The sequence below is a fragment of the Centrocercus urophasianus genome, unplaced genomic scaffold (genome assembly GCF_019232065.1).
Source record: "Centrocercus urophasianus isolate 14NV4802_14NV808 unplaced genomic scaffold, USGS_Curo_1.0 seq_13, whole genome shotgun sequence".
Taxonomy (NCBI): domain Eukaryota; kingdom Metazoa; phylum Chordata; class Aves; order Galliformes; family Phasianidae; genus Centrocercus; species Centrocercus urophasianus.
Window position 1 is genome coordinate 34,258,842 of NW_024884475.1, and position 18,465 is coordinate 34,277,306.

The 18,465-nt window shown below is 35.7% G+C and overlaps 1 long non-coding RNA gene across 2 annotated transcripts in view; it reads left to right on the top strand.

Annotated features, from left to right (window-relative positions):
* The window catches only part of LOC122157062, a 245,839-nt gene that overhangs the window by 221,556 nt on the left and 5,818 nt on the right, over positions 1 to 18,465 (top strand). The window contains exons 4-9 of one of the 2 annotated variants that reach the window (XR_006167765.1): positions 3,068 to 3,179; positions 3,308 to 3,401; positions 11,853 to 11,899; positions 14,525 to 14,659; positions 16,111 to 16,307; positions 16,420 to 16,482. This is a non-coding gene — a long non-coding RNA (uncharacterized LOC122157062). The remainder of the gene's footprint in view (positions 1 to 3,067; positions 3,180 to 3,307; positions 3,402 to 11,852; positions 11,900 to 14,524; positions 14,660 to 16,110; positions 16,308 to 16,419; positions 16,483 to 18,465) is intronic. The other variant, XR_006167766.1, reaches the window with a different exon arrangement.

Below are 18,465 nucleotides of genomic sequence, written 5' to 3' on the forward strand. Positions count from 1 at the left end.
AGATGGCAGCAAATGGAACAGAATGATGTCTGACATGAAGTGTATATAAAGCAAAAGTATGTCACTGAATTCCTCTATGTGGAAAAAAATTGTGCCCATTGAAATTCATTGATGCTTTCTGAACATTTATGGAGACCAAAGAGTGGATGCGAGCACAGTGAGGTGGTTGGTTATGTGTTTCAGCAGTGGTGGCTGTGACAGTGGGTTGCCTCTGCACGCTCACCAGCAGGCTTTTGTTTGTCATGGACAAAAATGCATAACTAATGGTGGTGATTGTGTTAAAAAATAGCATTTTGTAGCTGAGAATTAGCTCTATCAAACAGTTTTTTTTTGTATCTGTTGCAGTTTCCATAAATAAGGAATAATAAATAGCAAAAAAATAATAAATAGGAAGCTCTACTGTGTTAATATTGGGTTACTATTTAGGTCCATAATTTCATCTTTTAACTTGAAAAGGTTTAAGTGAACACATAGTGCCTTTACATTGTTTGATATAAATACAGTTCCTGTTTAAATCTAACTTAAACTGAATCTCATTCATTTGCTATGCTGTACTCTGTTTTAATACATAATTCCATATGTTATATAAACTGAGCCTTATTTTACGTCTTCTGAAACTGATAGGCAGAATTCCGTAGCAGGACGCATCCTATATAAGCATAATATGCTTAAGACTGTGATACTGAAAGGTACCCAGTCAGTTTCTATAATTATCCATGCAGTATTAGTTTAGAGCTGCAGGCAAAGCAGGAATTAAGAACGTTTTTTTTATACTTGGCTTGTTTGTTTGTTTGTTTGTTTGTTTGTTTGTACTAATCTTGTATGTAAATATTTTATAATTTTACTTTGCAATTTCACAAGGCAATACTATACAAGGAATTGAACATAGCCTTTTAAATATTTTTCTGCCATTCTTATTTCATTAGCTTCAAAAGAAAACACAAATATTTACTTAAGGAAAATTGTTTGGGCGTCAAGATTTGTGGTAGGTGTAAGTTGATTGAATCCATATGGAATCTTACTTAAAAATGACTCAACCATAACATCAAACCCCTTGTTAAAAAGATCATAGAAATGCAGAACAATTTACCATGCATCTCTTCAGGAACCTTTACCTTTTCACTTAGACTGATTATTGCATGCTACTTTTATTGAAAATCTATTAGGACTCACAGAAATGATCCTGGAGAATCTCATTACTCAAAAAGCAGAGTGTTCAGCCCTCCAAAATCCTGCAGAATTTCTCTAAAAACCAAATATCGTAAATATTTCTCCATAACATCCCATATTATAATGCTTCTCTCAAGTCACAGAATCACAGAATTGTCAACAATGTCTAGACCAAAGCTCTAGATTTTGAAGAGAAATGCATGACCAAAATCATTTCAGCTTTTCCCACATGAATTTCACCTTCAACTGCAGTTTTGAACACTAAGATTGCTGGCAATTTTTAGATTACACCTTGATCACTCTTCAAATGCTGTGAGAAATTTGGTACAAATCAACGGATTATAATACCTGGAAGACAGTATGGGTGAAACTATGTCTGAAGAGAACAACCTTTCAAATACTGCAAGAAGTCTGATGCACTGCCAGTGGCTCTATTTTTGCTGAACAAAATCTAAAAGCACTGACTACTTATACATCACAATTGTAGGCAGTGGTACTACACAGAAATACGCTACAGCTTTGAACAGTGCATCTACAGTACAAAGTTTTTGCAGTGGAAAAATAAAAATCCATGAGATTTTCTTCCCTGTTAGACAGCATGTTATACTAGTACAGATGTATAAAATCTCCAGGTAGTTTCAAGCTATATGGCAAAATTGAGACATTTTCTTGTAAATGTCCCTCTCCACTCTTCAGAAAAACACAGACAAAAAAAGAAATATCCTTTAAGTGACCATTGTGGCTTTTATTATGTGTTTAATATATCAGTAGGCCACGCCTGCTAGTTCCTGGGATCCAGTGCAATGGTTGTTGAAATGATATGGTTTATAGCACCATGAAGCAATAGTTTTAGAGAAGAAATTCCCAGCTTTCACTTAAAGTTTAATTTGACTCATACTCTTCCATTTGCTGATTCTGTAGATTACACAGGCTGCAGAGACTTATAGGATGCAGTATTCAAGGATTTCCAGGACTTTAAAGAGGGACACATATTAAAATGCAGCTTTCATTTACTTTAAAGGGGTATTAAAGCAATTTGTAAAAACAAATTACAATAATGAACCACTACTCTGCTCAATTTGTTAACCTGAGCAAAATGTTGGCATTGCCATATATTGATACAGTGATTAAAATGTCAGTTCAATTATGCCTTACAATACCAATTTGTCCCACCTTTTAATATAGTAAATATTCCTGTTACTGGTTGTAAACTAAAATAATAAATAAAATTGCTACATTGAGACCTTGAAACATTTTATAAATGCCCTGGTAAGTTAGATCACATCGTAGCACAGCTCAGCTCATATTCTCTGGTCGGGAGGTCTCTTTGTCCATAGTAGTTGGAAAAGAAATAGAATCTAGATACCAAAATAACTTAATTACAAGATTTTAGTTTACTTCCTAAAGGTAAATTGCTAAATTAACAGCTAAGACAGCTCTGACAATGACAGGACAAATTTCAATTTGGTTACAAAGAAAGAGTGGGGATGAGAAAAATTGAAGCACAAGGAAAAAAAAAGATATTGTGTTCTACTGTGCTATGTGCCCTGGCTGCTCTATGAGATGTCTTGATATCTACATTAACTGTAGTGAACTGAATGTCTGTCTGGGACAAAGAAGGGCAGGCAAGGAAAATGTGTCTTTAGTTATGAATACCCAAACACTGAAAGATTATCTTCAGCCTCTGTTTTGGATTAGCATCCAATATCCAGCAAGGTGAAATGTTGGCAGATGTTGGAAGTAAAGTGGATACATGGAAGTACTTCTATACTTTAATGTTGACAGCCTGAGGGGCTCATCTCCTTCTTAAGCTTAGTCCATATCCAAGAATTAACAGTGAGGTGTTAATGAGGAATCTGAGTTAGGAAATACTTGATTTTCAGACACTTTCTTCCAGAGTCATTGATGGAAGAGACATCCAGAAGCTCCATGACAAGCTGAGTAAGACAGTGCTGAAAAGGAGTCCCCTGGGAACCCTTCCTGTATTGTGTTCTGGAAGCCTTTAAAAGGTGAAGAACAATTATTCTGGGGTTTTAACCAAGTCTCACATGTAAGATGTAAGAGCTTTTAAGATTAGTAAATACAGTCATAATCTTTTATTTTTCTTGTTTCTGACTCTTGTGTCCTTGTTATTCAGAATTTGCAAAGTGACTCCTGCAGACTGGTGATGGGAACAGGGGCTTGAGCATTAAGGCATTTCTAGGAATGGCAGAGATGTAGGATTTTTCCAGGTAAGTACTTGCATGTTTCTAACTGAATACACTTTTGGTTATTCATCTTATGCTGCAACTGGTTCTGATTAACACGTCTTTGCTCAGAGACGGCAAAAATGTCAGGTACATTTTTCTCCTATGTACTTAGCATTTTCTACTGTCATTATTCTTGGAGTTTCTCAGAAAAAGTGCTCATTTTGCATAGATTTTCTTAGTCAGCTGTTCCTCTTGTTGACTGGAGTGAACATAGATTTTTGAATGTAGGGCTTGAATTTCAGAGAGGAAGAGTCATCGAAAGAGAGAAAATTGCAACACCCGGAGTTCACAGCTCTTTTATGGATTCTTTTTGCTTTTCCTCTGACATTGGTAGTGTTCTGAACAAAACTAATATTTATTCCAAATCAATCATTAGCATATGATATCCTGCCTTGCTTTTAATGGATTATATTTTAAGTCATGCACAAAATTTGTACTTGAGCTTTGATATTTTCAAAACAGTTTAGAGTCAAATTCACTAAGTTATAGTTTTCCTCTACAATAAAAAGCAGGATCTTGCAATCTGTAGAGAAACACACCAATGCACCACTAGTCTGTACAGGCTGATGCATTTGCTTTCTTAAAGAATGAGAGAAGAAAATATGACACTAAGTCAATTTGAAGTTCTCTTTCATTTTGTTTCAGTAACTTTGCTAGTAGTTTTTCTATAAAACTCAAATAAATGTCACATTGATGACATTGCCATGTACTATTAGAAAATGATTTTTTTTTTTAAAAGTGTCTCAAAAATCATTAGGTCTCGAGAGAAAGTAGTCAAGAGGTGTTTAGTGCCGTATAGTTGACTTAAAACTCCTCACTGAGTTTTGTGATGAGTGAAAACTACGTAGATTTTTCATATTTGGTATTCAGCACATCAAACAAAATATATGCAGGAGCCAGCGACAGCAGCATAAATGCTAATTGATAGGGTGCTGGAAATGATTTTGTATCAAGTGCTAATCAAACTGTTTTCTCACTTATCAGTATTACCACTCAATAACTGACAACTTTTAGATCATCTTGAAGGTATGGAAAATCTGCTGTGTTTTCCAAGGGGCTCTGACAGCTGTATTCTGCACCAAATCCAGGAAACACAAGCAGTACTTTTCCTTCTAGCCTGTAATGGATTAAAAAAAAAAATCATTTACCATGATGAGAAGTGAAAAGAATACACATATGAATATTACAACTTCTTGTTTAAAACCTTTTGAAGTTTAAATTTTTCTCTAACATTGAGAAAAGTCAATATCTTGATAAACTTGGTTCTGAATATTTTGGATGTTTGACTGCACATATTTCTGAGATGGCTAGAAGAGTATATCAAATATTGAAATTGTGCTGTGTCTCGTGTAACACATTTGGACTGTGAACACTGCAAATGAATACTAAATCTGTCACATGTAAAGGAGACTAAATTGTCTGTCATCTAATGAGCTTGGAAAGACAAGAATGAAAAGCATTTCCAGAGGTTAAGGAAGGGACTCTGTTTTAAGGGTTTTTTTCTTCTTCTATCATCCTTCATAGATTTTCTGATCAATACTGCACTTTGTGTGCTTGTATTTCTTTTATACTCGCGATTATTATGATGCTTATTGTGGTTTACCCAGCAGGAAGTTCAGCCCCACACAGTCATTTGCTCACTCCCCCTCCTTCACAATGCATTCTGGAAAAGAACTGGGAAAAAGCAACAAAGTAAAACTTGCTGATTGAGATAAAATACCATTTACCAAGACAGAGAAGGAAAAGAAAGAAAAAAGAGAAAAAAAAGTACTAATAGTAATGATGATTTATATTCACAAAACTATGTGCAACACAGTTGCTCACCACCCTCTGACTGATGCCAAGACAGTCTCTAATCAGCAGCTGTCCCCCTGGCCAACTCTCTTCATTCTTATGATTTTTTTGTGTTTTTTTTTTTCATGTGGTGTCGTATTATATGGAATATCCCTTTGGACAGCTTAGATCAACTGTCATGGTTCTGTCCCCTCCCAGAAAAAGTGGTAATGCACTGGTACAGACTGCACAGGGAGGTGCTGGAGTCACTGTCCCTGGAGGTGTTCAGGAAGCTTATTGATGTGACACTGAGGGATGTGGTTAGTGGGTGTGGTGGGCTGATGGTTGCAGTAGATGACCTTAGTTTTCTTTTCTGATCTCTATGATTTTATGATGTATTTGCCATTCTAAACTTTGGGGCATTTTTTCAATTGAAAGAAGCAGGGAAATTTCCTTGAAGTGGAAGTGGCAGTGACCCAAATCTGATGTGATGCTGCCTGCTACCCATATGGTGGACTCTGCCTCAGTATTGGACAGACAGGGCAGTCCTTCTAAAGTAGTCAGCAGCTCAAGGCACAATAAGTTGCAGACTTGGGTATGTTGCTGTGAGATTAGGTGTAGGAATGTGCGGGTGTTAACATTTAGCCCATGCACACAGATGGGGTTTGTATGTAGTATTACTGCTATCAATCCTGAATGTATGTTAATTACAAGTCATTACTAAATCAATAAACCACTTCATCCTGATTTGGTTTAAACAATGTAAACTGGGCTGTTATTCCACGTAACACATAGCAAGAATGCAATACCGTTGCTACTGAGGTCTGTGATAACTGGATAATCATTAAGAAAATTGCTTTTGCTAAAATATACAACTGATAATATTAGCATGGAATCTGTCAAAAATATTTTTTTCTAAAAGATGTGGTTTAGAATTTTTTCATTATTGTGTGTTTTTTATTTTTTAATTTTAAATGTTTAAAAGTGCTGGCAAGCTCTTGTTAATATTAAGATAAAGAAGAATCTATGAAATGCACTTGCATATTTAAAAAAAAAAGAAAAAGAAAAAAAAGCAGTGCCAAAAAGCTAAGAGATCAAAAAATTCTAGCTCTTAAAGTCAATTGCTCCACAGTAATTCCTACATCTTTGCTTATTGTCCTTGTATTTTTTTTTAGTTAAACTTTGAATTCTAACAAGATGAAGACTTTAAAAAAAGAAAGGAAAAAATACAGAAATTTCAAACCATTAGCATGTTTATGAGTAATACTGAATGCCACCCTTAGTTAAAAATACACAGTAAATTAACTTTTCCCTTAATATAAGTGATATTTTAGAGCTACTTTAATTATCCATAATAGAATATCACATTAGTCTGAGATAAGTTCTCATAGGAAAAAAGTGATGCATTTATTGATATAAATTTAGCTGTTACAGTTTGACTTGAAAAGAATACTTAAGCCTGGAAAATCAGTTCAGAAAAAAGTTAAGCACCAACATCATATAGAGAGGATTGCGAAGTACTAAGTAAAATACAAATATTTTTTCTGTGTAGTCAGATTTTGAAGATTTCAAAGTATGTCAAATATCCTCATAATTTGATGCTTAAGGCTATCTTTTTAACTTGTTAAACATATATTAAAGTACTTCAAAAATATTTAAAAGAATTGCAATCAAGGCATGTGTCCAATATGCGGTTTTGCAAAAACAGATAAACTGGAATAAAAAATTTCAGAAAGCTTTCCAGCTACCAAAGGTACTGCATTATGTCTCAGAAATTAATGAAAGTTGCAGGAGTTTCCAATAATTAAATCGGATTTCAGATTTAATCCTTCATCTCTTTCCCTGCTAAACTAAATTAATGTGTAATGCCTTAAACAAAGCAGTTTCATATTGCAATCTTTGATACCACCATGATTAAGAATATCACTGAGAAACATTTCTTTCTTCACATTGGGAAAAAATCAGTATTCTTGGAGAAAATAGTAAATACTAGAAGTAATATTGAAATCAAAGTAATCACTGGCTTATATATATTTTTCTTGTGTTGCTTTTCGTTTAATTTATGTCTCACTGTGGATTGTGGGTACTTCATAGAAATTCTAGAATACTAGAAAACCAGCTATCAATTCATTGCAATTCCAGCACCGAGGCAGTATACTTAATTTGGAAATATTAAAAAAATAAAGACTACAAATAAAAGAACAATATAAAGTTCTCAGGGGCAAGAATAAATTAAGATTTGCTTTAGTGAGATGAAGGTTGTAGTTTCCAAGTTTTATTCTCTCTGTTTAAATGTTTGTAGGAAATGCTGTATGTGCTCATGTGCAATAGAAGATAGTCTAATTCTAACGTGACCTAAAGATGCAAAACTGAGGTCAAGTCCTCATTTTACTTTCTGGTCATATCTAGTAAGAGAAAATCCATTCATTGAGAAGTTTGCTTGCTGAAAACAGAGTAAAGAGGCGAGTAAAACCAGGTGTAACCTTGTGGGACAAGGTGCTTTAATAGCAGAAGAGAGCTTTCTGGATGTTTAGCATTGCTTTGCATGTTCTCTTCCCCCGAAGTCTGAACAGGAGGGATAATGTGAGGTTAAAATAAATCACAGTGATAGAGTCATCAAGTGTTCTGCTGTTTTTCTGCTGATGCAGATTCACTCTATGAAACAGGATGTTAGAAAAACATCAAGGGTAGTAGAGTAGAATTACAAGTTAGATGAAATTACTAGAAGTTAGACAACTGTATCTGGATTAAAGACTTTGGAAGGCATTCAATCTTGAAATGGATCATGTTATAGTTTGCCTTACTAAGTCTGTTAATATAGTTATTAATGGATGCTAACACCTCACAAACTGAAATGCTACTTCATTCTCTGTTTAGTCCCAAATAGGATAAATCATCAAACAGATTTACGCCTGTTTGATCTTGACAAGAAGAAAAATTTAATTCCTAGAACTGTATGAGTTCCAGGTGACATAGAAATTATAATAATGTTGGTGATCTATAAATTTGTCGGTCTGTAAAAATATAAATAGTTTCCATTCTTCACTGATAGATTTGTCCACTTTAGAAAGATTAAATTACCTTTCCAGTGTTCCTGAGGGATGTAAGTAACAGAGATGTTTTTCTGAGGTAGCTCTTATGTATGAGGGTTTCATTCCTATACTTATACCAAAGGGAGACTATAAATTATTTTCCCAGGTAATTAACATTTTTGAAGGTCTTAAGAGCTTCTTGTTTTGCATAAGGATGAAATTGAATTTTGTCACCTAATAGTTTGGTCAGTGACTTAACTGTTTAACTGTTTAACTGAAGATTGTTTTCTGGGCAGAAATGTTCCTGGATCCTGGACTTTGAGAGATGTTCTTAATAGGGGTGTATGAACAACTAGAAGAGAGATAGAGAAGAGTAGGAAGAATTGATTGAGCATTTGGTGTGATGATGTGAAGAGTTACACTTCAATTTAAGAGAACCTGTATGGAGAAGATTAATTTAAGAACATGCTTCAAATAAAGCACATGATAAAGACTAAAATGAAGTTTAAAAAAAAAAGTTGCTAAAGCAAGTTTACTGAATGCTGAAATATTTGTTATTTAACTTATATAAGTAAGGACTTTTGCTTACCTAACTGAAATGAAGTGATAATGCTACTGCACTGTTGTCTGCAAGGCTAGCAATGACAAAAATACGTGTTTAAGAAATATAGAATCATTGAATCACAAAGTTGGAAATGACTTGCAAGATCATCCAGGCCAACAGTCCTCCCACTACCATTGCTTGTACAAGCACTAAACCATATCTCATAGCTCCTCATCCAGACGCCTCTTGAACACTGCCAGAGACAGTGACTCCACCACCTCCCTGGGCAGCCGTTCCAGTGTCTGACCACACTCTTAGAGAAAAAGTTTCTCCTCGTGTCTAATCTAAACCTCCTCTGGTACAACTTGTGTCCATATCCTGTTTGTTGCCTGGGAGAAGAGGCCAAACCCCTCCTCACCACAGCCTCCCTTCAGGAAGTTGTAGAGTGCAATGAGGTCTCCCCTGAGCCTCCTCTTCTCCAGACTGAACAATCCCAGCTCCCTCAGCCGCTCCTCATAAGACTTGTGCTCCAGACCCCTCACCAGTTTCGTTGCCCTTCTCTGGACATGTCCAGGGCCTCAATGACTTTCTTGTAGTGAGGGGCCCAAAACTGAACACAGCACTCGAGGTGCAGCCTCATCAGAGATGAGTACAGAGGAGCAGTACCTCTCTGCTTCTGCTGGCCACGCTATTTCTAATGCAGGCCAGGATGCTGTTGGCCCTCTTGGCCACCTGGGCACACTGTCGGCTCATGTTCAGCTGAGCATCAACCAACACCCCCAGGTCCCTTTGCTCTTCACAGTCATCCAGCCACTCATCCCCAATCCTATAATGCTGCATGGGGTTGTTGTGGCCAAAGTGCAGGACCCGGCACTTGGCCTTGTTGAACCTCATCCCATTCACCTCAGCCAAGCAATCCAGCTTATCTAGATCCCTCTGAAGGGCCTACCTACCCTCAGGCAGATCGACACCATCTCCCAGCTTGGTGTCATCTGCAAACTTACTGAGGTTGCACTCAATCCCCTCATCAATAAAGATATTAAACAAGATGGGCCCCAGTACCAACCCTTGGGGACACCACTTGTAACGGGCCACCAGCTGGAATTAACTCCATTCACCACTCCCCGCTGGGCACGGCCCTCTAGCCAAAGGGCCTTACTCAAAGAAGGGTATGCCTGTCCAGGCCACAGGCAGCCAGTTTCCCCAGAAGAATGCTGTGAGAGACCGTATCAAAGGCCTTGCTGAAATCTAGGTAGACTACATCAGCAGCCTTTTCCTTGTCTACCAGTCTGGTCGCCCAGTCGTAGAAGGAGATGAAGTTGGTCAAGCATGACTTGCCTTTCATGAACCCATGCTGGCTGAATATAAAGCTTAGCTTCAATTAATCCATCAGTCTGAGGGCATTTCACTGCTGTCATTACTTGCTCAAAATATGAAGAATTATCTCATTTAATAAATTAATATTTTCCAGCGAAACATTACTTATAACCTTTTACTTGTTGTGAAACATAGTGTAGGGAATACATAATGGTTGTTTTTTTCTGTTTCATTATATGTACCAGCTTCCAACAGAAATCAACATATTTTAATATTAAACAAAAATCATGATTTAAATATTTTCCCTGAATATTAAGGTCATTAAGAAGCATCAAGCTCTCAAATCCATTAATGTATTATGAGTAGTGTCGCCTGAAGTAACGCTTCTGAATTTATTGCTTAAAGATAACATTTGGATAAAGTGACCATTCCTTTACAAATGAGTTTTGAAATGAAATTACTGCCCTTGTAGAACTTAATTTAATTAATCTTCTAGATGAAGGCAGTAGTCAGTAAGAGAATTTGATTTTATTTAGCCTCACTCATGAATATTAATATTCAATAAAATTATGCTTCTGTTTATTCATGAATATTATACAAGTGCATTCAGAGCTCTTAATCTACAAGTTACCATGAATTTTTTTTTTGTTCCTCTGTTTTTGTTAACAGAACATGATTTTTTTTAGTTACATTTGTATAAAATTTTAACAAAAATTGTGGTGAAACTCTAGATTAAGGGAGGAAAGAGTTACAGAGTGGGGACCATGCCCACCCTAAGTAACTACTGTGCTGTTTGTGTAATTGGAGAATTAAGTCTACAACACCTGACATTTTAAATTGCATAATTATACTAGAATGCATAAGTAAATAGATTTTTATCTTCCTATGTGAACAGAATTCAATTTCACTACAAAAATCATATAAGAAAATTTTCATGCACAGTGAATTATGTAATGAGCAGATCATTTGAACAGCATTAACCTGGATGCAATAAACTCAGACCTGATAATGCCAAAGTAAAAATTTTACAGATTCACAATTCATGTGGACCTGGAAGTCAGCCCCAGTTTTGCAGTGCCCTTCTGCTTCTCCTTTCCTAGAGCTGGGGCATCTAGTGGCACAGCACTGCAGGGCCAGCAGTTCCCACTCACTACTGTCTTTGTGCTGGGTAACATGGTTAGGACCTAACAGGGGTAATAGGAAATTTATAAATATATAAATTTAAAAATTTTGTAAAATTATAAATCTAATAATTCACTGATGTTCTAACTTCTCTATCCAGTTCTGAAACTTCAGAAGTTTTTACACATCACAGATTTGGCCTGAAGTAGCAATTGTCTTGTTCTCTGCATCACTCTCATTCAAGAAACCATGATATTACCATGAACTGAATCATATTTTAGGTGATTTGACTGGAATTTTTAAAATAATTTAGGTACATCATGGTTACAAGAATTTTTACTTCAAATTTTCTGATGTTCTTGGGTAGTAAATAAATGAAGTGATTTCACTTGCTTTCTTAATTGTATCACAGCAAATTGATTCTTAGTATATGACCTTGTCACTCATTTAGTAAAACCTCCTTAGGAGTTTGTGAAGAAAAGATGGTAGAGAAGAAGCAATTCTAATGAGTTTGGATCTATGATTTCATCTGAACTGAAAAACAATCCATATCTGTGTTTTGGAAATTGCATATTTGTATGAGTTTTCCTTCCTGAGAATGTTTCTCACAAAATGCCTTTATCATTTCTCAATTAAATATTGTAGGTATAATGAAGAATTCCTTTAAACCTAAGAACACTGGATCCTGAAGGGTAAGATGCAACATAATTTTAATAGTATTATGCTGTTATGTTATGAGTTACATTCCTTTGTCATTTGAGTGCAGTCTCTTTCCTTGAAGAGTTGAATTTGCAAAGATGCTACTTCTCTTATCAGCAGCTGTGCATTGCCCACAGATAAGTTGAAACCCTGACAAAAAAATATGTCATCAATGGAAAATTAGTTTTGGTATTACTGAAAAGATGGTTATTCCACCACCATTACTATGCACGGTGTGGCACATACATGTTTCTTTGTTGCTGATTGGTACAAAATATGTAAGGCCTGATCTAGTACAATTCTGCAGTTTAATTCTGTGTTTGTAGAGATTACATTTTTCACGTTGAGACATTTAGACATTTACTTGATGTGGATGTTTTCCAAAAGCTAAGATGCAATACTGAAAAATGATTTTCCCAATCTAGTGTAACTGTTGTAAGGAATGTAACAGCTGGTGATCTACAGTTCAGTGACAGATGAACAGACTGATCTATTCACCTGCAGAGTTTAGATAAAAATTAATAAGAAGAGGAGAAGTTAAATAGTAAATCAACAAAAGGGAGAAGGTGAAATATGTGTAGCAACATATTCTTGTGTAATTAAGTTAGAAATTCTGATCAGTGATTAAAAGAAAAGGTGAGGTTGAAGGAGTTAGAGCAAAAATTTGGTAAAATGAGCTAAGACTACAGTTGATAAGAGAAGAGCTCAATTTGTGCAACTTCTTAGGAGTCATTTCCTTACAAATTTACTTGCAGGTAAAAGTCGTTTTAAAATACTAATATGGAAATATAGACTGTGTTTTTGTCTTTTTGCTTTTGGAATAGAAGTCTTAATATTTTGGGTGTATGTGGATGGAATAAAACACAAGCGCCTGAAATTAGGTCTGAAGGGGGATCAGATATCCTCCTGAATTTTGCCAGAGCAACCTTCTTCCATGTATACCTGCTGCTGTCCAGAGCAAACTGGCAAACACCCCCCCCTTATTGAATCTTGAAACCAGGGCATAGATAAAAGAGACACTAAATAATAAATCTTATTTCAGAAGGTATTTTAAGAAACAGTTACGTAGCCCTTCACACTGGAGTTTCGTATCTTGACTCAAGTTGAATTCTTTTACTCTGGTTTGGATGTTTTTTATCATCTCTGTTAAACCTATGCTTTGAAACAACAAAGACTGACAGGATGAATCTTGGCTGTCATTGTGCAAAAAGAGGGCACTTAGGATATTATTATTATGCTATTTCTTTGAAAATACTTTCCTAGTTACTTGAAGAATATAGCTTCCAAGATTATCGTGATTCTCATTTTCATTACAAAACCATCATCACTACCACCAAACAATCCCAAGAGAAACAAAAGGGAAGTATAAGCTATTCCCTATTTAATATGCAACATAATTAGAAGAGCATGTGCCATATGGCTCTGCTTTCCTTTAGAGAAGTTCTGTGGTGAAGTAGACTAGAGCTTGCTTTCTTTCCAAGATGATATCAAATTGTAATTCTTCCCCATCCAAACTTTCTTTGCATTATACTGTTATAAACATTTTCTAAAGTACTGAACAGGTCATATTTCTCATTCACTGAGTTTTCTGGGCCTGAGCCAAGGTCTCTGCAGTGATGCAAGTATATCCTTCCCTAGCTGCATGTTGCGTGCTCTGCATAAAAAACTGTGACAAAAAAAATATTGTATGCAGTTATAGTATACATTTTTTCTGCCTATGCTCAGATATGTTCAGAAGACTGCTCAAAGGCAATAAGCACTCAGTGAGAAACCTTTACATGCCAAATTTGTGCCCTCCAGCGCAGCTGTTTCAGCTGCAAATGTCTTTCGAAGAAGTTCGCAACAGCAACTGTTTTCATGAACAAAAGGTCTTCCCTTCCTGCTGTTCCTTACTCTTGATCTTGAGATTGCATTACACCGTTTCTTCTCAGTCTCTCAACAAATACTTACTTTCCCTCAGAAAACAACTTTGATTTCATGATTTCAAATGTTATAAGCTTATTTAATTAGGAAGGGGTTGTATGTAATCTATACATACAATCTATATGTAAAAATTATAGCTGTTGCTTTCACGTGCCCTTAGCTTTCACAGTTTTCTCAGAAGGTTAATCAATTATGACCCCCCCCCATCTGGATTACAAATCAATAAAAACTGCAATTTATTCATAAATTGCTGGAAGTATTTATTTATTCTGTAGATAAATAATTTATTAGCATGTGATTATTCATATTAATAGATAAAAAATTATTGTGAAAATGACCAATATGTTCTTACTTGACAATATTTTCACCACGTTGGAAAACTTTCAGTTTAAATTCTTTTTGGAAAGAGAACTGTACAAAGACTAGATTTATTACTCAACAGATGCTCATCACATTGCTTAATGCTTTGTTTCATGGTCCATATTCATCATCCTTTCTGATTCTTAGATCTATGCTCTGTTCTTTTTGAACATCTGGTGTTCTTTCTCTTCCATGTTTTTAAAAGAGTAATTCGTTTGGGCAAGTGTTTTCTTCTTGTAATGCTCTTAATCCTCATGGGTGTTTGGAACATAGGCAGGAGAATAGAAGTGCTGTGATTAAATGTAAAGATGTTTACAAGATTTTTTCATTTCCAGAGGAATTTAAATTTGTTTCTTCAATGACATCATCTACTGGCAGCCTTTGACATAAATCTGCTCTTCCTCGGAACTCAGACTGTCCTTGCAGAAGAGCTTGTTCTGTAACTATTTGATCTGTGTGCAGACTTCAAGGTAATTAAAAAAATAAGCAAGCCTAGATTTATATTTTAGGAACTTTAAGCTTGGGAATTTAGTTTATTTAAAATTTACAAATTGTTTATTATATTTTAATGTTAACCATTTGCCCTATGATTTACATTTTGGTTAGCACATGTATCTACTGGGACTTTTGTAATGTCATTTGAATGGCTAACACAGCAGTACTGAAAAGAAACATTGCATTCTTGACATCTCAGTAGAAGACTTTAAAATCTTTTAATTTTTTTTTTTTTTTAAATTATTTGCTAGTACCTATTTTTTCTGTTTAAAAAATAAAACAAATGTCATTGGCTATAGTGATGTAGTAGACACTTTTCTAAAAAAAATGAACATTTGTTGTTGAAAGCTGAGGTTTTTTTAATTCAATTACAGATTTGTTTTGGCAATGATTAACAATCTGCTTTTAATAACATGCAATGCAGATAAAGAATAAACTTACAAAATTAATTCCTCTTCAAGCATATAATGAAGTTTTAAACACAGGGATATTTTCTTGATCACAGTACAGATGGAAACACATTCTGATTCAATGAAATGGGGGGGGGACAGAAAATAGCCCATGAAATAGATACTGATTAGAAAAGCTGCTTATCAATATTTGCAAGTGTTGAAATAAGTAATATCTATGATTTGACTTAACAAAACCATTTCTGATTTTGTTTATACTTGGTTTTCTCACTTAGTGAGTTGCATAGTGGTGCTGTTAAAGTCATCCCTTAGACACATCTCTCCCCTAACAGCCATAACAAAAACTTACAACTTGCTTGGAGACAAAAAAGATAGAAAAAAAATATGTCAAAATGCAGTCATTCACAATTTATGATGTGTAGATAGTAGGGGAGAGGTCATGGAAAACAAAGGACAGTACTTTTTAGAAAGGAGATTTCAGAGACTCAAGAACTAAATAGCAATAATGAGAAATTTCTGAGCTGTGAAAGAAAAAAAAAAAAAGATGGAATATGAAAGAAACAGTGGGAAGCATCAATCTTCTTCAGTTGTTCACTCTATTCACCAAAAAGTGAATGTATATATATATATATATATACCGTCTTACACCACATCTGAGATTTTGTGCTGTTTTTGTCAGCCACTGTCTATGGAGTTGTTATCGTATACCAGCCGAAAAGGTAGGAAAGAAATATATCAAATTTTTGCTACTGGATTCCAGCAGTTTTTCCAACTACAAGTTTAAACATTAACAGTATTGCAAATTCTCATTAAGTCTTCTGGGAAACATTTCATTTTCTTTGAAAAGGAGGATAAAACAAACAAACAAAACCCCATCCTTGGGTAATTCAGTGCTATAAAGCTTTTGTGCAAAGATACAGTCATTAAACCTCAGAAGGAGAATTAAAATAAGCACTCTAACTTAGCTATTCTTTCTTTTATAAACTGATATCCTTTTATTGCTTTTGTGGCACTAGGGAGGAAAGCTGCCTGCCACCTGCTTTCCAAGGAACTGCCAGTTTTGCCTGGAGAAAATAGCCCATCTGCTAAGTTTCATTCTTCAGCCCAGGTTACTGGTGAAGACTTTATATGTACATCCTTGTTTTTAATACTTCCAGCTGTTCATTCTTCCCATGAAAGGAAATCCCTGGGTAGAGACATAACAATCCTGAAGGTATGCCCAGAATTGCTTCTGGTTTTCAAACATAGCAGTGGGGCAGAAGTCTCCTGCCAGTCAGCTCTGCTGACCTCCTGTGATGTATGCATCTTCTCTCCCCTCAACACAGATGTGTTTAACGTGGTGCTGCCAGTGAACTCTGAGAAAGTTTCATCTGTTACAAAAGAGGAGGGTAAGTATGGCAGAACACACAATTATTTCCTATTTTGCTTAAGCTATAGGAAAGATCAGCAGAAAAGTTATTGGAACAGCCTATGTGATCGTCTAAAATGTCACCTGTGAAATTTCATCCAGAAACAATCCTCCAGAATATTTCTGTCTATCTCTTTATCTTTTAACCTTGCCATATCCACAAGCAGCTTTTCTCAGTTTAGGACATTCTGGGAAGGATTCAGGACTAGACCTTGTTGTCTTCTGGGTACTTGGCTACCTCTTTGTTCCCCATCTTTAAAGTAAGTTTTAATTTCTATGTTGGCATGCTGCATTGCTTCAAGTTTCTGTAGTATAATGGAGGCTTCCATACTAAGATCTATGGCCAAACATGGAGGTTGCAGCTAGATGTTTGCCCATTGCTGGAACACCTCCTTACGTTTTGAAAAGTATTAAATGTTGATCAAAATGTGTTTTATCAGGCATAGTATGTTGGATCAGTACGTGCTAAAATTCCTCAGACTTCACCTTATCAGTGTCCTCTCTGAAGTACTCCAGAAATATAGTGGAGCTATCTGGGACCTGTGCTTGTTAGGTGCCTTGTTGGGTAGATGGTTTTGGCAGTGCAAAACAAGCCTGAACAGGAGGGAAGAGATGCTGAGATTTTGTCATGGGAGTTCTTGGGCCTGAGCCATTAGGATGCTTCAGGAGTGGCCAAGACTTCCCATGAAATGCCTTCAGGAAGAGTTCATATTCCAAAAGCATCAAAAATAGCTGAAGTGAGAGTTTTTAATCCAATTGTTGATTACAAATGTTTAATTTACAAGAAGTTTGAATACAGGCTGTAGAACAGTTTTAATACATCAGAAAAAATACTTAGCCAGTGACCTTCCACGTAGATGCTGCCCCTTGAAGAGCAGTACTTCTTTGTTTTTTCTGACAGCATGAAAATGTTTTTCCTTTCATTCATTTCATTCACTGGTGACAGAAAACTGCAGTGACAAGAAACTGCAGTATCTTCAGTCTACCCATAGTAGATCTGTTAGCAGAATGATGTATCTAGTCTCTAACTTTGTCCGTGTTACTCACATCAGTAGCGGTTGTCTAACAAGCTGTGGTAAAAACAAGCTTCATTTTGTGTATGAAATATTAAGAGAATCTTGTCTTAAAAACAGGCAAAGAATTTGATCTTCAACTGTACATTGAATTTCTAGTAGTACTGCTGAAATAAGCCGAAGGGTACGTATATGTGAAAAATGATGCAGTTGCTAAAAAAATCTGGAGTTTTCTATTCTGCATTCTGTAATGCACCAAGATCTACTGCTTAGATAGTTCGCTGTGACAAAAATCACTTACTGATGGAAATTGTCTGTTTGCTTATAATAACATTTTAGCCACTCTGCTTTTTAGCAACCCTGAGTTCTCTATTCTGTAAACAAACAAAAGGCAGAAAACCTCCTATGGAACAGGAGAGTCTTGCGTATCCCATGGCCTGGTGTAGGATGTGGAACTGATTTACTTGTCCTCCTATTCAGAGATAATCTTTTAAGCCCTGTTCAAGTCTTTTTATGCCCAATCCATAATACTTGTATCCCTCAGACAGGGACAGAAGTAATGAAAGGGGTGCAGAGAGGTTTGCCCGTTTTTCTCTAACAGCAGATAAAAGGTGATATTAATTGCTGTGTTTAGCATGCAGGACGTAGAGCACATGGTGCTGGCAAACAGAAGTTAATACAGAACATGATTAAGCCCTTTCTGCTTGAAAGGAGAACTGAAAATGTGGCTGTCTATTTAGCTCTGCTCTTTGAGAAAAAACAGAAGTGATTTTTGTTATTATAAAAAGAATCATATGAAAGACCTGTATTTTTGCAAGAACAGGTATTTTTGAATTGTTAATTTTTAATTTTTTAGATGTCATATTTTATGAAGCACCCGAAGGCTGGGAACAGCGATGTGTATTTACAACTTTTCATCTTGCTAGTGCTTTGTCAGCCTGGAATATATG